Here is a 19,449-nt window from a genome sequence, read left to right as displayed (position 1 = left end):
TAAAATTCTACGAAAGTAAATTTCTTGCATTTCTAATTTGAAAAGAACAAGCGGAAAGTAGATAAATCAAAAAACACACAAAAAAATGGCAAGAAGTCAGATAGAATGACAAAAAAGAGGAAGGCATCCACAAAATTAGAGAGGCAACAGAAAGTCATCTACCATAGAGTCCTGGTTACTTAAGCCATTATCAAAATCCAACAAACCCAATCTCTTACATCTGAATTCTTCCTTTGACCGCCTGAAGAAGAAATAATAAAAAATGTTTGGACACATGTGAGATTTGAATGACCAGATCAGTTACACAATGAAATAGGTTGGGTTTACTAAATTTGTGAACTTCGATTACTCACATTTGTGAACTTCAAAACACGGAACTGGAATCGGACGAGAAGATGGTGGAGAAGAATGGACTATGAAGAAGAAGATTGAATGAATGAACGAAGCCGAGAAGAAGAAGGATGGGTGAGTGAGTGGAGAAAAGAAGAGAAGATGCGCGCAAATTGAAAGGGGAAATTGGGGAATTAGGGATTGGGAATTAGGTGGGTTTATCTTACATATATGGAATGGGTTTTTAGTAAATAAACAAAAATTTGGTCATTTCTGCCTCCTATTATTTTTAACTATTTTTTAGTTACTATAATTATTTCATATTTTGTACATCAAATGAACAAAGGTAGGTTGATAAACAATCTCACAAACCCCCTGTGACACTTGAGTTGGCAACCCATCAAAAACCGTCACAAAACTAGAACTCAACCCCACCAAAACTGTTGCAAAACTAGAACTAAGAAGAAACGCTCTTCCTTAATATGAATGACAGTTATGAGAAAGAATGGTTGTTCCTGGATAGAATGACCGTTCCTTGGATAATGGTCATTCCTTGGATGAGCCGTCCTCATGGAATGGTTATTCCATCTCCTAGGGACGATCATTCCTCATGGAATGACCATTCCTTAGAAAGAATGACTATCCACCGGAGGAACGACCATTCTATGATGGAATGTATCCTTCCTATGTATGATCATTCCTCTCGTGGAATGATCTCCTATATGATGTAGGTCTTCATCCTTAAAGAGTGGTCGTTTTATACGATGAAAGGTTATCATCCTAAGGAACGATCGTTCATATCTAGTCAAAGTCGTGAGTGACATAGTACTGCCAACTTAGTGCCACATTGGGTTTGTGAGATCGTTTGTCAGCCTAGTATTACCTAAATCATATGTAGCAGCTAAAATTTTAGTTGCCAAATTTCCTATGGCAAGAACACAAAATTGGGGGGGAACACGAAAATTTCAATTAATTGGCGACTAAATTCAATTTAGTTGCTATAGATGTGTGGTTTTGTAACTATGTAATATGCACAAAAAATTTGTTGCTAAAATACCTGAGCCCTTGTAATTATGTCAAAAATTGGATATTTCGATAATTTGTTATGCTGTAACTAATCAAAATAGTTACCAATTAATTAACAATATTTGTCATCTAATTTAGGACTATAAGTAGTTGCCAATAATTGTTTTCTGTTAAAAAAAAAATAGATGCGAAGTCACATATTTAGATGCCAATTGTTCCGCTTACTGGGAAAAATTCTGCTCAAAAATTGTCAACTAAATAAATTAGTCGCTATTGTAAATTGTCTGCAACTAATCAAATGTTACAGAATATTAATTTATTTAAACACCAAACATGGAATAAATGTTAGACGCATAAAGTTTTTTCTTTTTAACAACAACTAAAAATTAGTTGCTAATTGTATTTGAATAGTCCTCTGCCTTAGATGCTGAATGCATAAGGTAATTTAGCTGTATTGTGATATTCAATTACTTGAAGAAGTACCTTTTAGTGAGAAAAATTAGTGGCGAATCCAAAAAATTTAGACGTTGAATGCGTAAGGCTAATTTGGTAAAAGTGTTTCGCAACTATTCTATCAGTTGAAAAAATATCTTTTAGTGAACATAAAATTAATGGTAAATTCTAATAATTTTAGACTGAATGTCGAATCAAATCTGGTAATACTTTCCCCTACTATGAAATTAGTTGCAAAATGTATTTTTATGGAAAAAAATTAGTGGTAATTAAAGGCATTTCGTTAAACAAAAAAATAAAATCCTACTTCAAAAAAGAAAACTAATTAAAATAAGAATTCCAACCGTGACTAATTATAAAATAAGAAAGTCAAATAACTAAATTAAGACTTTTCTAATCAACTAAACTCTAATTAAAATAGAACACTAGTTGAATTCCTATTATGAAAATTAATAAAATAAGAAAATCAAATAAAGAATGGAAACAAACGTAAATCCTAATTTAACACTATTTTCCCTACATTAAATTGTTGCCTTAATTGCCAGGGCTCCAACAGCTATTGGGTCCGGGAGATTGTACCCATCCGTGAAATAGTGTGGATCGTTAATGAGTTGGTTTGACGGTTCAAAAGTTGTGAAATAAGAAGTCCATGATCTGCAACTGCTGCACTTCCAAAAGGCTTTCAAGAAGTATGTTTCAGCTATGATGAACGCTGCAAAGTCTCGTAATTCAATTCTTAAGTAAGCAAATGATCCACTGCTACTGGGATCTCTATTGCAAATTCCGTGTAGCAGAAGAGAGAGAGCATTGCAGAAACATCAAGATTAAATAATGGCTAGTCCAGCATCGTATTAGTTCCTGTCCAGTGAGCACAGAGATACCAGCTCCAAAACGCACCAAATCAAACCAGGTGAGATTCCACTAGGTTAGGCAACGTTCATGTCATTCTCACTTGTGTTTCCGAAGCAAATCAATCTCATTGGCATCATCTGACCTGCTTATGGACGATCCTTGAACCGAAAACGTGTCTGGGACAACATAAGAAGGTAGTTATCCAGCTTGAAAGGATTCTCCTGGTAAGAAATCTTGCTTGCTCATCTCCTGTAACTTCTTTGCTGGACCTCCTCACCAGTTCTCCACAGACCCATTTCCGAAACCTCTCCATTCAAAACTTTTAGATGCAAGCAACTACTAAATGAGAGAGGTATGAGCTAGTGTCTCAGTTATGAGACGGTGATAGGAGAGGAATGTGAGGCCTTATAGATGATAGATATTTTCCTCCATTTTGATCAATTAATTGCTTTACTTCTTGTCACAGTTGACTTTTTGTTGAAGATTCAGCCAAATCAAGGACTCTGCTAGCCGGGGCTATTGTTTTCATTGGATGATTGTGCATTGATTTGCCTGCTAATTGAATATTCTAATGATTCCCTCTCTAATTTTTGTAGATCACCGTGTTTAAATAAAATACATTAACATTTCTTTGTCTTGAATGGTTGCAATGCTGCTGGGATCTGCAGTTCATTTAAAAAATGTGGAATTCCACCATTAAAATAAGTTTTTCTCCTTTGGCATTACTTAACTTTTCATTTCCGCCCATCTGTGGATGATGACACCGTCCCTATTTATATTTTATAGAAAAGTAGAGATTAATGGGTCGTGTTCGATCCATTCACTAATTATCGAGGCAGTATCATAGCAAAACACACGCACAAAATATATATTACAGTGACTTGAATTAGGATCAATATATCTGTAGAACCGTTGAACAAAAAATTTGTTTTGTTAATATAGCAACCAGTGAAATGTATGAATCCAATCCATAATCCTAACTTTCCCAAATCAAACCCTAACTTTAACTTCCCTCGCGTAAATCAAACCAATCCAAACCACTGAATTTGCAATAGCGAAAGATAGAAGGAGATGCTGAAGTGCCCTGGTGGCAAACCCTTCATCATCCATCATGTGATGGTAAAGTGGGAGGTGGTGCTGTCGAGGTATGATGGAGGTGGGGGTTGCTGGTAAGGGAATGAGGTGGAGGAGTTACTGGCTAGGAGGGAAAGGCTGATGGGGCGTTTTTTGCCGGGGAGAGGGGGTGTGCGGGGAGAGTTTTATTAGTCAAGCATATGTGAAGTCTAACTATCAGAAAAAATTTGATCCTCAATAAAGTGAAAAATGCCATTTGTTTTATAATTGATGAAGTATATTGAAATATTGAACTCAAATTTTTATTTTTTTTTTGGTCCACATATGCAATGTAGACCTTATCCACAATAAGAGTGTAAAAAGAAAAATAAGAAGTAAAGAGTAGTATCATAAATTTACCGTGGGACCTCGTCACGGAACCAGGAGCTGGCGGAACCAAGGGCAGATGTGGAGGTTCCGACGCGATGGAAGTGCCAATGTTGAAATGAAAGTTTCATTAACAATAGATACAGCTCAAAACGGACATTACAACTCGGAGTCAACACTCTTCCCTTCTTTCCCCTAAAACACCATGGTAACTGAGAATCAGTGTCTTGAAGACTATAAAACAATCTAATCGACAGGCCCTGCGTGCACTGTACCAGACTATACATTGTTTGATTAGCGCTAGAACTTTTCTTCTTTATCGTCCGAAACTATCAGGAGAATCCGGTGCTTTATTCGCGGTTATGATAATTGCATTTGTGAAAGTGATTAACAGAAAGCTTGAGAGATAGAGGAGAACCGCAAAGATATGGTGTGAATGTATTTTGTCTATCTGCGTGTTAGAGTAGGTGAAGAGCTATTCAAGTTTTGCCTATGCCCGAGTCAATAAGGTAGGTGAAGTCAATTTGGGTTATCGTGGGAAAAAGGTGTATGGCACTTCGCACTTGATGGAGTAGAATGGATTGAGTTGGAGTGGATTAAATTAATACTCACGTGTTGGCGCAATATCGTACTAAATAATAATTTATTAATAAAAACAAAAAATCATGTAAAAAGTAAATATTTTAAAAATTAAAAAAAAAAAATCTTTTAATAACAATTTTGAAAATAAGAAGAAAAATTACTCAAATTTAATAAGTACAGTATAATAATAATAATTCTTTATTACTTTAAAAAAAAAATGAATCAAATAATTAGTAAACCCTGCAGGTATATTTTTGTCAAAATAGTGCAGCCAAAGTGCCAAATCACAAATCAGTACACCCCAAAAATGGAGGTAAACATGTGACAAAAAGTAAATAATACTGCAACGGATGTGTCATCCGCTTAATGCAGTCATACTGCAAATAAACACACCCATAAGGATCTATATGAGATGGCATTCAAATTTGTAAAGTCACTCGCACATTTTAAGAAAGGAAATGATATAAATTGTCTAGCGGGGTACCAAATTTGAAAGGGTTACCTCATTAATAGAGCATCCGTTACCATGTGATGTGGACTGATTGATTTTGCACCCGTCCGAGTAAAAGAAAATGCAGGTTGGGTTGGTTTAGCAAGTTTACTGTATCACTTACCACATAGCAACTACCGATGACATAGTAGGTCTGTTTGTGGATCTTCCTGAACACATAATAATCCAATATGAATGAATTTCAATAATTCAACTGGAACACATGATTGCACATTGTTGGGTCCATAGCTCTAATGCTTTTCCTTCACACCATAGCTTCCATGCCTAAACATTAGATAAATAATGATTAACAGAGATTAAGGGTATATCACTTACGGTATTATTCTTTAAAGTCACATAAGGAGATAGTTACATACATATGCAATAAGGCTTTGGCTGTCTTTTGAATGATAAATCCAGTATTTTTTTCTCCCACTTATAATCTCTAGTAGAAGAACTCCAAAACTAAAAAACGTCTGATAACTGAAAATATTCCATCCATAGCATACTCTGGAGCCATAATCCACTATAAAACATTCAACCAAAACAAAGGAGAATAAGGGTTAATAATCAGTACTTTTTCGGGTTAGAGGTTTCACTCTAAAAGCTATTTTTTTTTTTCAGGAATGTTTTCCAAAGATAAGGAAACAAAACGAAATTGTAAGATAGCATTATATTACTATGTTCCACAAACTCTATTAGTATTAGCTTCATTTTGATTTCCACCATATTGCCATTCAAAGCTGATATCTTTGGATTCATATTATCATCTAAAAAAAAATATACTAGTCTTGAGATCACGATGAATAATTTGAGTCGAGAATCCTCATGTAAATAAAAGACCCCGTGCAATTCATTATGATGCTCATGCGTCTCTTCCAATCCAGATGTATATCATTGTTGAATCTGATAATGAAATTATCAAAAAATTAACTAAGATTACATATTTTATCTGCTTCCTGCTAAACAAAATGGAAGTAAGAAAGCATTAAGGGTTTTTAGAGGCAAACCAAACAGGTGAACATCAAGGCTCTTGTTGGGCATGTACTCAAGATGAGCAGAAATTCTTTTTCCCTAAGCAAACATCCCAGTTCACAAGATTTTATGTTGTAATTTGGCAATTAAGGTAACTCATTCTTGAACTCTTGTACCCCTTGCCCTGATGTTCTTGAGAGCTCTTTACTGCGATTCCTTACCATTGTTAGAACTCCCTGAAAACAAATCTCCATTGTTACTAAAAACACAACATAAAGAGCCTATTAAAGGAAAACAAGTACTTATGTGTATAGTGCTTCTTTAGTTTCATGATATAATTTAAAATATAAATTATATGCACATAATTCATATGATAAGCCCAATATGTGTCATATCACTTGAGTTTAAAACGTTGATATAAATTTGATATATTATTATAAATTTATACTTTTAATAGTACACTATGTACATGAAGTTTGGATTCTAGTCTATATACAGATCGCAAAGTGTGGTTGCTAATCTTATAGAAAATTAACATCATTATCATATCAACATGATTAATATAATATCATAATTAATTATATTATAGTCACCGTATCAATTGTAATCCAAAATATGAACCAAAACCCACAGACAAAATTAGCTTCTTACCATATTAAATCAATATGATACTAAATTAAAAGCTTAATATAACATTTACCATATAATTACCTTGTAAACAGGGCCGACCCACCTTCTCCTAGCTTGTTTTCATCAGAGAAAGTCTTGTAGCCTCAAAGATTTGGCATAAAGGAAAATGGAAATCTTGAGATCCACCTCATGGTTCTCTCGTAAAATATTTGCTCATCTCCTGAGCGAACTTGAAGTGCTTGTCTTTTTGCTTTCTCCTCTGCAAAGACACACTGAATCAATTTCCAAACAATGAAAGAAATAGGTAATTAAAATATTCTTTTTGTCGACGATCAATTTAAACTATGACAATAAATATGAAAATTTTTATATAAAATGATGTGTCTAATTGATTGGAGGACTGAATATGTGAAAATAAAAGAATAAGGCCCACTGCAATTTGTACATAAAATTAAAGTGATATATTTACATTACTAAACAGAAAAGTCATTACCTTTATATCGTCTCCATTAAGCGGCAGGAAATAACCAGAGAGTATGAGTACTATAATTGTGGATAATGTCCGATTGCAATCCTAATGGTTGTCTTCTTTTTCCTACTTTGTCAGGTCAAAAATATTTTAATTTATTAAGTGCTTTCATTGCATGAAATGGAAGGACTCGTAACATACAACGTGAGCTTATAGCATAAATATTGCATTGAGAACTATTAAAATTTGTGTTAATTTTAGTATTTATTATCACGATGACAGTGATTTGCATTAAAATAATATAATAATATAAACACCTACAGAGTGTGCAGTAAAGACTCCTAAACAAAAATGATATGTTATATAAATGAATAGATAAATTAATATAAAAGTCAACTTAATAAACTCCCTAGGTTTGCTAACTTAACTAAACACTCTAATATATAATTTTTTATAAAATGACAAAAAAAACACCCCACCCACCTATAGTGCCAGATTCTGGCCATCACCACCGAAATCTGATCGGAATCTGGCGTTATGACGCAGATCGGTTGGATCTGGTCGTCGATGACAGCAAAAGGCCAGATCTGACTGTCAGCGATGGCCAAAGATATGGCCGTCGTTGACGGTGGTTGCAGAATCTAGCAACTATGGGTGGATGGGGTATTTTTGTATTATAAATTTTTTTGCTAGGGCTATTTTTGTCAATTAACAAACTTAGGGGGGTTTAAATGGTTTTTTAATTTAGGATAGATTTTGAAAATAAGGAAACAAACGTGCATTTGGAATTGGAATAGGTAGAATAGGATAAATAATAAACAAACGGACCCAAAATAATGCCAGAAATCCTCTCACCTCTTCACTCCACTGACGTGGTAAGACGTTTCTCCTCCTCACTTGACTAATTGGGTGAGACCATCCAATAAAATAAAAACAAAATTATAATTTTGAAAAACTATTCCTTATGATGGGGGTTACTCATGAAGGTTTGTAGGTAATTATTTTAAATCATACTAATGAGTAAATGAAGAAAAAATTAGATAATAAATATATGACAACACAATGTCATTTATATTAGAAGGCCTCGCCACATAAACAAATGAGATGGTGAGACTATCTAAATATGCATTTCTCTTAATCACTTTACCATGAGACTGTAGAAAGTATTATACTGTAGAAAGTAAGGATAAACGCACCTATAAATTTCTGACATTAAATATAAATCATAAAGGGATATTCGATGTTAATGACAAGCAGCTAATCACTTTACCTTGAGACTCTGTACAGAACCAGGAGCTACTGTCGAATGAAGATTCATTAAAAAACGAATACATTCAAACCGGGAAATACAGCTCGGAGTCAACACTCTTCCTCCTCTCTTCCCCCACCCCAAACAGAATCGTAATCAGCATGGGCGCTTGAAGGCATGTAAAACAATCTCTACTAGACAAACCCTGTGTGCACTGCACAAGCCCATACAACGTTTCATTAACTCTAAAATTCTCCTTCTTAGCTCCCGCGAACTTATCGGTGAATCAGACGCTTTACTCGCGGCTGCGTTCATCAAACTCAACACCGAATCATCAAACTTGAGTACGTATCTGGTGCATAAGTAACACAGTTGGCAAAGTGGTGGAGTTGAGATCACGCGGCAAGAAAGAGACCGTAGACCTCGTCAGGAGCTTGGCCTGCGACGCGTTGCGGAAAATGAACTTGGGAAAGTCATTGGAGGTGTAGATAGTAATGGGGTTGGAGGAAGATAGGATAAGAGAAGCTTGAGTGGAGTGATAAGTGCTGTTAATGGTGAAATGGAGAAGAAGAGGAGGATGGACATACTCGGCGATTAATACTGGGGTGATAAATGCTTTTGTGAAAGTGATGGCAGAAAGCTTGAGAGATAGGAAAAACCACAAGGATCATGGAGAATAAATTTACAGGAAAAGCTAGCAATATTTCTAGTTAAGTTTGTTTTCAGAAATGATTAGAGACATGAAGATATGCATCTCAAAATTTGCCTTGCCGAGTAGACGTACGAGTCAACTGGCGGCAAGCTGGTCAAGCAAATCAGGTGTTTCCGAAGGCAAAATGTGTAAAAGTCTAAATAATTTGTGTGGAAACAAGAATTAAATAAAGAGATCGATTTTAAAATACAGACCTCAATTCTTGTATATAAGATCAAGATCGAGTTTACTTTTATAAATACAAATTGATACTTTGATAGGAGTTTACGAATTTGTACTTTTTTTTATAAGTGAATCTCTAAGCCTGAATTATAATTTTTGCAAATTTTTAGCAACTCTTGCAGGCAAGTTGTGTAATAGTTAAGTCAGTAATTTAAAAAAAAAAAAAAAAAAAAACTACGAAATGTATATTTAAAATAAATTTTATAAAATTTTTAATTCTATAAGATAAGATCAACGTATTACAAGTCAAATATTATGGTCTTCCAACCAGACAATAGAGAGCTGAAGAAAAATCAATATTGGTGGAGATAAATGTCACCAAATCAAAGAAAGGGAAAGCACTAAAATGAGACACGACTTGTGTATGTATCAAGCCATATGTTGACGCTATTGACTTAGAAGAATACAATTATAGTAGTTTCTCGAGGGTTGCATATGCATGCATCCTGCAAATTTCTCATGGAAAATAGAGTAAATTCTTTGTTAGTTCACATTTCAGTTTCAAAACCAATTACGTTTTCCTGCAGGGATATGAAAACTCTTTCATAGTAGGATTTTAATTCGCTCTAAATGTCAGTGTAATACCTATTATTACAAATTAATTTTTTTATTTTTTTATAAAACATCCAGAAGTCCAATTTCAATAAACCTCTAGTCCAATTAAGTTATGCCAAGCAGAGCCTTAGTTTCCGAGCAGAGAAATGTAGAATACCAGGTGGTACGTGCCACATATTCACCTATCAATTTATTTTCAAAATCAAATAGTGCACCTAGAATATTTATTAAAATTATATTCCAATTTAGCAAGACGTATCACCATTAATTCGCTACAAGAAAAAATTTTGACGTCTAACAAAATTAGATGCAGATCATCCAATTTAGATGCTAATTGTCTGTGCATCTAAATTTACGTAATGCCATTTAGTTGCAGAATCATTGTTCGAGAAAGAATGAGCAACTAAATATTAGGTTTTGACGTATAAATTTTTTTTTTAGCGACTAACAATTTAGTTACTAATTGCTGTTTGAAATAGTCTGTGCCTTAGATGTTAAATGTGTAAGAGTAATTAAAATTGTATCGAGAATTCAGTTACTTGAAGAATGTACCTTTTGGGCATCTCTAAAATGACGCAAAAGATGACCTCCAATCCAACGCCAACATACACAAATTTGGTGTCAATGCATAATGCCACGTCAAATTTGATATAGTACTATTTATGCATGTCAATTTGGCATGACACTGTTCAACACTATAAAAAATATTTTTATTTATTTTTGTTTTTATATTTATGTTAATTTGTTATTATTTATAATATTTTATAATAATAAATTCATAATAATTATATAATTCAAAAAATAATGAAAAATAAAAATAAAACTTTATTTAAGCAAATATTAAACTACATAAACTCAAAATAAAAATTAACACTAATTAAAGACACTAAGATTAAAAGAAAATACAACATAAACTAAAATAAACATTTAATATTCTAATAAATTAGTTCAGGATCCTCTAGACATCAAAATATTATAAAGAACTAGAGTTATTACATAAAAAGAAAAAAAAAAGAGTATCTAAAGAAAATTCTTTTTAGTGTAATATTTAGTGCAATGGATTGGAAATGCAATAGCGTTTCACACCAAAAATCACATCAATTTAGTGTGAACTGTACCAATTTAGTGTTTGTGGTTAAGATGGGCTTAGTGAGAAAAAAATAGTGGTGAATCCAAAAATATTAGACTTTGAATGGTAAAAGTAATTTGATAAAAGTATTTGTACATATTATTAGTTGAAAAATGTATATTTTAGTAAACAAAAAATTAGTAGTAAATTTCAATAATTTTAAACGCTGAATGTTAAACCAAATTTGGTAAATTACTTTCCACTATTATGAAATTGTTGCAAAAAGGTGTTTTTATGAGAAAAAAATTACATGATGCCCAGACAATCTATCTAGAAACTGAAATTCCAATATAAGGTTTTCTTAGTTCTCTCTATTTACAGTAAATAGGAGTCTGATAGGAGATGTCATTTGAACCAATCTGACCTTTGACTTAATCACAAAACAGGCTAAATTAGGAAAAGATTAAACTAATAATACCTAAGATAAAGGGATCTTTAAGAAATCCAAACTTAACAATAGGCCCTTAGATGGATAAAGGGGGGATTAATATGAATAGTTAATTTGTCCAGAGATTCATGATAGAAGAACAGCATAAATTATGGGAAACCCACAACAGCTTTTCCTTACATCCACTTAATTTTCTCACATTGTAAGAACTAAAATACAAAGGCTTAGGTCAATGCAACAAAAGTTGGTGTAAACAGAAATATGCCTATTGTCTTTTAGGTTATTAACTATAACATTCATTGGATCAAAGAATAACCTAGCTATAACCTTACCATGAGAAACATTCATGACAACCAAAATTGAGTTTCTGAGTAAAATTCATCAGTTCTAAGCAACATGCAGAATACAACAAAAACTCACCCAACCAAATCAGCAGCTAGAACTGCATGCAGCAGATCTGATTGAGATGGAAGTGTCCTGTGGATTTCAGAAGAAGGGAAGGGTGTGTGGAGAAACCAACTGACTTTCATTCCACTGTTGCGGTCCTTTAGGCACTTTGGAAGAAACAATAGATGGTAGTCACGGCACCACACAACATCTCCATCCTTATAGTGTTTGTTTACAGCCTCAGCAAACATTTGATTTGCCTTTATATATGCAGCAAACTGAGACTGGAAACTCCTGGTGGTGGCCAAGCAGCCTTCTTGCAGAAGTCCAAGGTAACGAAAAAGAGGCCACAAGATGTTGTTGCAATAGCCATTGTAGTATTGATGAACAATGTCCTCATCAAGGAATACAGGAATACACCTCTGCAATAGCAAATAACAATTATAGTGTTGATGAACTATGTTTTCTCATCCAAGTATTTTATACATTTATCATATGTAAGATACCAATGTCAGAAATCATATAATAAAGTCATTACTTACCAATGTCACAAACACATAACAATGAATAAGGACTTAAATCACAAAATGATTTCGATGACAGAACTTTATACCTTTTAAGCCAATGCTTTAGTAAGTGCTTTCTGTCCAATCTCATCTGGCACATTTACTCCAGCCCATCATATCCATCTCGCCTCAACTCCTTCGCACCTCAAACAATACATCCATAATGCATATAGTTTCTCAATTCAAGTGAAAAATGCCATATCATTAATTAAAACTAAACGAGATATTCAAATAAAACAAGAAATACAATGCAAACACTATAAGAGAATTAAGAATTTGAGTGGACAAACAAATGAAATGATAGTTCAAATGCCACTTACCCAAGGGCACTGATCAGACCCCTAGCACTTATCTCTAGAGACCAAGAGTCTTCACCTGTCCTGCCTGCAGAGACCGGGAGCCTATTGGCCACCACTAGCAGTCGCTGCTTCAAAGGCCTTCCATCTGCCCTTTCACCTCCGTCACTCACCCTTGTAGACACTTCCAACTCTTGGTCAACAATAGAGGGTCCCAAGTTGTCATTGTTTTTTACCCTTGGTTCATGCTTATATAATTCAGGCCCCCCATTATTATCAGTCGCTTCAATCAGAAGGGATGCCCTGCAGCTTTTCAACAACCCCAATCTCTTACCATCTGGATTCTCACTTTGACCGCCTGAAGAAAGTAAATTAATAAAAAATGTTTGGACACAAGTGAGATTTGAATGACCAGATCAGCTACAACATGAAAATAGGTTGGGTTTACTGACATTTGTGAACTTCAAAACACGGACTGGAATCGGACGAGAAGATGGTGGAGAAGAGCGGACTATGGAAGAGTGGACTATGGAAGAAGAAGATTGAATGAATGAACGACGCCGAGAAGAATAATGGACTGCAGTAGTGAGTGGAGAAGAGAAGATGCGCGCAAATTGAAAGGGGAAATTGGGGAATTAGGGATTGGGAGTTAGGTTGGGTTTATATATATAGAAATGGGTTTTTAGTAAATAAATAGAAAATTTGGTCATTTCTGCTCACTAGTTTTTTTAACTAAGTTTGTAGCAAAAGCTTGCCTTTATAGCCGTGAAGAATACTCAACATAACTATGTTTACATTTTAGCTACACAAATATAATTTTATAACTAAAACTTAGAAAATTCTTGCTACAAAAATAATATCCATGGCAAAGTATATTAACATTTTGGTTACGTGACCACTAAATTTGTAACTAAAGAAAAAGATCATTGGTCAAATATATAATGAATTCGTAACTAAATATTAAATTATTTGCTACATATATATAGAAATCGTATCTATATATCAAAAGATATTGATATGGATATAATGTGTTAATAGCTAAATATTGAAATTACTTGTTATGAATACTTTTGATTTGTAGCTAAATATTATAGTTATTTGCTATAGACATAGAGTGTTAATAGCTAAATATTAAAATTATTTTTTATGAATACTTTTAATTTGTAACTAAATATTATAATTATTTGCAATAGAACAAATAATTTATATCAAGAATTTATAATTTATTGCTTTGATTAAAATCAATTGTAATAAATATTGCTATAATTAACAAATTTAATGTTAATTATGAATTTATAGCAATATTTTTATATTAAATAGATAATATGATGTCATAAGAAAAATTCTAATATAAAAAATAAAACATTGATAAAGTCATTTTCAACCAAATAATTGTTTACTCATAAATTTTTTCATAATTTAAAATGTTATGAACTAATTTTTTTACAAAATATGAATGTTTCAATGTCATAGCAACCTTTCCTAACCATTTAAGAATTTTCAACAACCCGCAATATCAAATTTGAAAAAAATAAAAATAAAATTAATCATATAGACTAATGTAATCATTGTATCACTTTACGATTAATGTAAAAGAAAAATAGTTTTTACAGTAATATTTGCAGTTTTCGAAATAATTTGCAATTTATCCTATAGGCAAAAGGCAGTATGCTACTCAACTAGAAAATCTAACATTAATGTTCTGATTAGTGCATGATAATATTATCAAATGAAAAAGCCAACAAAATTTAACCTGATTTTCATTGTCTGAGCCCTTAATATTATCAAATGAAGGACTGCCAAGCAATGTCTGTTCCACACGATTCATATCAATTTTGCCAGCTCCACATTCTTGAATGCCTTCACTCTGTACCTGGGTACTTGGCTGTGATGATACAGGACCTTGACCATTATTACATACAATTGGTCCCTTACCAAGCATCTCAAATCCTCTACTTTTGCTACCTCAAACATAATGATTATGGGTGCGTTTGACTTATTGTTTTTATCCATATTCTTAATCCTATTCTTCAAATGTTGTTTGGCACGTTATTCCCAAAATATTAGTCTATTTTTTTAATTACTTTTAGACCTCATAAGTTAATTAATTTCATTAAATACCCCCAAAAAAAAGTTTAAAAACTAACAAAAACACCCCCACCACCAATACTTTCCAAATTCCAGCAACCACCGCTGGTGGTAGCCGGAATTTGTCACAGCAGTCACATGACCACCGGAAATGGCCGGTAATGGCCAGATCTGGCCGGAAAAGTCAACGACGGCCAAATCTTGGCCATCGTTGACAGACAAGATGGCCTTTTCTGACCATCGAAGGCCACATCCGGCCTTAGATCTGGCCTTTTCCGGCCAGATCGTGGTGGATATGGCCGGAAAAGGCCATATTGATCGAATACCCGTCAGATCCGACTGATATGTGTGGTTATCCAATTTTCTGGGTAGATTCCGGCGGTGGGGGCCGGAATCTGACACTACGGTTGATAGGGGTGTTTTTTTCATTTTACAATAGTTTAATATATTGGGGTGTTTATTAAGTTAGCAAACCTTGGGGGCTTTTTCATAAATTTTTAAATTTTATCTCGTAATACTCCCCTATCCAACTATCCAATACTATCCCCAAAATCTTACCCAAAATAATAAACCAAACACACCCTATATGTAACTTGACCTAGCACATTTGCTGACACAGATTATTCACTTAAATTATACTCTTGAGACCGGCATTGGTCCAAAACCCTGCCAACAACTGCAATATTTGATTTACAGAACTGAATAACATAAAATACAGGAGGAAAAAAAAAATTAAACAATGCATCAAACGATGATATAAAAATTAAACCTACCAGAAGAAAGAGAATGATTCATATTGGCCCCAGAAAAAGTATCTAATCCTTTAAAGATTGTCACTATATTTTCCACAAAATGCAAAGGCCTTAAGTCCGCCAAACATATTACAACATTACAAAAGCTACGAGTGCTTATTTTCTTTTTGAATTGTATTTCAATCGTATCCAAGGATTTGATGAAGATCACAAATAAACAACAGTACTTGCTTCACGACATTCAGATTTACATAGAGGGCACTCTGAACCAAACTGCGCTAATATGGGTATACATGAACTGCAGGGAATTCATTAAAGATAATTTAAAAATAAAACACTTACTTTTCCCATAAAAAATCTAGAATAAAAATAATTTCATAGGAAGATAAAAAAAGGCTTTTTAATGTTTTGTCCAAAAGGCGGAAATTCTTACACGGGCCAGCCTGACAGCTGATAATACCTCACTCGTGTTAATCCCACCACACCATGGACCAAAAACAGTTTTACATTCTATTCCATCAAATTAAATTCAACAATTACAAAAATTTGACCTTTCATGTGAAAAACTGTTGCCTTTTCCATTGTACTATCGATTCATAAAGACAATAAAACAACCGAAACATAAATTTCAAACTAATTCCGCAACTCTCCTTTGTCAACCAAACATAGATGATTAAACTAAATTCAAGCCAAACCCCATACCACATAAAATCATACAATAATCAAACAAAACAAAAACCTAAATTAAAAGCAAACCCAGTTCATAAAATACCTGCCCTTCTCGTTCTCCGCTTGGATCCTTCGAAGAAGCATGGTCGTTTTTTCGGCAAACATGGGTCCCACAATCACGTGAATTTCATCTGATGATGAAGAATTAGAGGCCTTGGTTTGCAAGATTCGATTTTGAACAGAAAAAAGCGGGAATTTAGGCGAAGCCATTGGGTTTTAGGTTCAGTATAGATAAATCTTAGGGTTTGAAGAGTTGTACCGTTACAAAAATTGGATTTTGAGGCGAAAGGTGAGGCCTTTGTTAGGTAAAGAGACAAGGGTGTGTGTGTGAATGGTGGGGCTATAAGAGACTTCATGCTTGAAATAGTTAACATGTGGGTTGTGAGAGGGAGAAAGAAGGAGAAGGGTGTAGGGTGTAGGGTTTTGCTTGCTAAGAAAAGAGATTAAAAGTTGGCATGCTTGGGCTTGGCTAAATTTAGGGTTTAAGGGTGAGAGTTTGAGAAAGAGGAGATGAGAAGTTGCAGAGGTTGAAGGATGAGGGAAAGGCTTCAATCAAGGAAATTAAAGAGAAATATAATTTATTTTTCTATTTTTACAAAAACAATTGTATTAAATTCCATAATATAACACATATATATTTAATTTAAAATGTAAAATACTTTACATTTCATAAGTCATGTCAAATGAAAAGAAAAAAAACTAAATTTATTTATAGTTTTAGACACATAAAGTTTAAAATATATATATATATATATATATATATATATTAGAATGAATCTAAGCTAGTAAATAAAATAATTGAATGAAATACTAAGAATTATGTCAATATTGAATTAAAGTAATATTAATATGAATATACACAAACATGGTTATTATTAATTATAAGAAAATAGTGAATATACTAAAATTTTGAATTTATTCCTATTAGTTGGCATAATAAATTAGTTAGTGCTAGCTAAATGCATAAAAAATTACTACAAATAAAAGCATTTATTTGTTCAACTTATTTTCATGAATTAAGGGTTTTTATTTATAGAAAGTTAGTAGGAATCTAGGGGACACATGAACCACTCCCTAGGAAACTTATTGTGTACCATGTGATAAAATTATAATAAAAGTTTTTTTAATACATTTCAATAAGCTCAATTTGGGTATGCCTATCCATGCATTGACCATTCATGTCTTAATCCAAGTAAATTTATAATCAAACACTTAGTTAATGTTTGATTATTTTGGGTATATTTCATAGCTTCTTCAATTGGGTCATGTCTCTTCATTTCTCCAACTAAGAAATTGGGAAAATTAAAAGAATGTGCCTGCGAATAAGCTAGCATTGTCTTAGTTGTAAGGTATAAATTTTAGCTCGTTAACAAGAGACATGATTTATATTAGTATGGGATTTTGCTTCAAGTTGTATCTATTTATATTATAATATTTCCAACGCCACCCTTGTATCTAATTGTCTACAATTTCATTTATTTTCAATGATCAACATACATGAGAGAGGATAATCCTGTCTTCTTATAGCATATTATTATTGTTATTATTATTACTTTTTTTTATAACTGAGATGTCTATGTCAACTTATATATATATCAATTATTCTTTAGGGTGAGGTATCCTACAACAACCTACCGTCGCGACCCCCTAGGTAAATCATGAGAAAAGATACTATTTTTGTGCCCAACTAGGAATTGAACCTGAGATTGTGAGTTGGAACATTTGCATCCCCCTTGGTTTGCCATATTATTATTTTTATGTATTGATGATCATGATTACTAAACAAGAATTGTCAAATTGACATATAATTTCATTGATCATAATATAAGAATATTAGTGGTTAAAACAAGAACCTATAATAATATTTCAGGGGTATTTTATAGTTTTCTCATCGATCTTTTAGGGTTAGACAATAGAAAATTTTGTCATTTCTACTCCTCATTATTTTTTTAACTAATTTTTTAGTTACTATTAATATGTTTCATATTTTGTACATCAAATGAATAAAGATTGGCTGATAAACACATCTCACAAACCCCACGTGACACTTGAGTTGGCAGCCCCCACCAAAATTGTCGCAAAACTAGAACTCAACCCCAACCAAAATTGTCGCAAAACTATAACTAAGAAATGACTATTCCTTATAAGGAACGACTATTATGAATAAAGGAATTGTTGCTCCTTGGATGAAACAACTGTTCCTTGGATGAGGAATGGTCGTTCCTTGGATGGAATGGTCGTTCCTTGGATGAGAAACGGTCGTTCCTCATGGAATGGCTATTCCATCTCCTATGAGGAATGGTCAGTCCATAGGAAAGAATGGCTATTCCACCTGGAGGAATGAACATTCTATGATGGAATGACCATCATTCCTATGTAACGACCATTCCTTCCTCATGGAATGGTCGTTCCTTATATGATGTATAGCCGTTCATTCCTAATGAGTGGTTGTTCCTTATACGATGAACGGTCATTCATCCCTAAGGAATGATCGTTCATGTCTAGTCAAAGTTGTGCGTTGACATAGTAATGCCAACTTAGTGCCACGTCGGGTTTGTGAAAGAAAGTTTGTGAAATTCGTTTGTCAGCATAGTATTACCCAAATCACATTTAGCAGCTAAAATTTTAGTTGCCAAATTTCCTATGGCAAGAACACAAAAAATTGGGTGGGAACATGAAAACTTCAATTAATTTTGGCGACTAAATTCAATTTAGTTGCCATAGATGTGGTCTTGTAACTATCTTTAATATGCACAAAATAATTTATTGCTAAATATACCCTGGGCCTTTGTAATTGTTGTCAAAAACTTGGATATTTCGGTCATTTTGTTATTCTATAACTAATCAAAATAGTTACCGATTAATTAACAAATATTTTTCACCTAATTTGGCTACTATAGTGTAGTTGCCAATAATTGTTTTCTATAACCAAAAATTTAGATGTGAAATCACATATTTGGATGCCAATTGTTCCGCTTTACTAGGAAAACTTTCCGTCCAAAATTGTCAACTAAATAAATTAGTCCCTATTGTAAATTGTTCTGCAACTAATCAAATAGTTACAGAATATTAATTTTAGACACCAAACATGGGAATAAATGGCCCCCAAAATTTTGTCCCCCTTTTGCT

General features: G+C 33.3%; 1 long non-coding RNA gene across 2 annotated transcripts; it reads right to left on the bottom strand.

Annotated features, from left to right (window-relative positions):
- Positions 1 to 11,655: 11,655 nt before the first annotated feature.
- Positions 11,656 to 13,056, bottom strand: LOC116127981. 2 transcript variants are annotated; one of them, XR_004127659.1, is made up of 3 exons: positions 12,776 to 13,056; positions 12,503 to 12,599; positions 11,656 to 12,311 (listed from the first exon to the last, which is right to left on the bottom strand). It is a non-coding gene; the product is annotated as an uncharacterized LOC116127981 (long non-coding RNA). The 2 variants fall into 2 exon arrangements; XR_004127658.1 differs by having other exon boundaries at positions 12,503 to 12,591.
- Between the last annotated feature and the right edge of the window lie 6,393 nt (positions 13,057 to 19,449).

This window comes from Pistacia vera, unplaced genomic scaffold, assembly GCF_008641045.1.
Source record: "Pistacia vera cultivar Batoury unplaced genomic scaffold, PisVer_v2 Contig105, whole genome shotgun sequence".
Taxonomy (NCBI): domain Eukaryota; kingdom Viridiplantae; phylum Streptophyta; class Magnoliopsida; order Sapindales; family Anacardiaceae; genus Pistacia; species Pistacia vera.
Note: the sequence above shows the minus strand (reverse complement) of the source record. Positions and strands in the feature narration are given on the sequence as shown.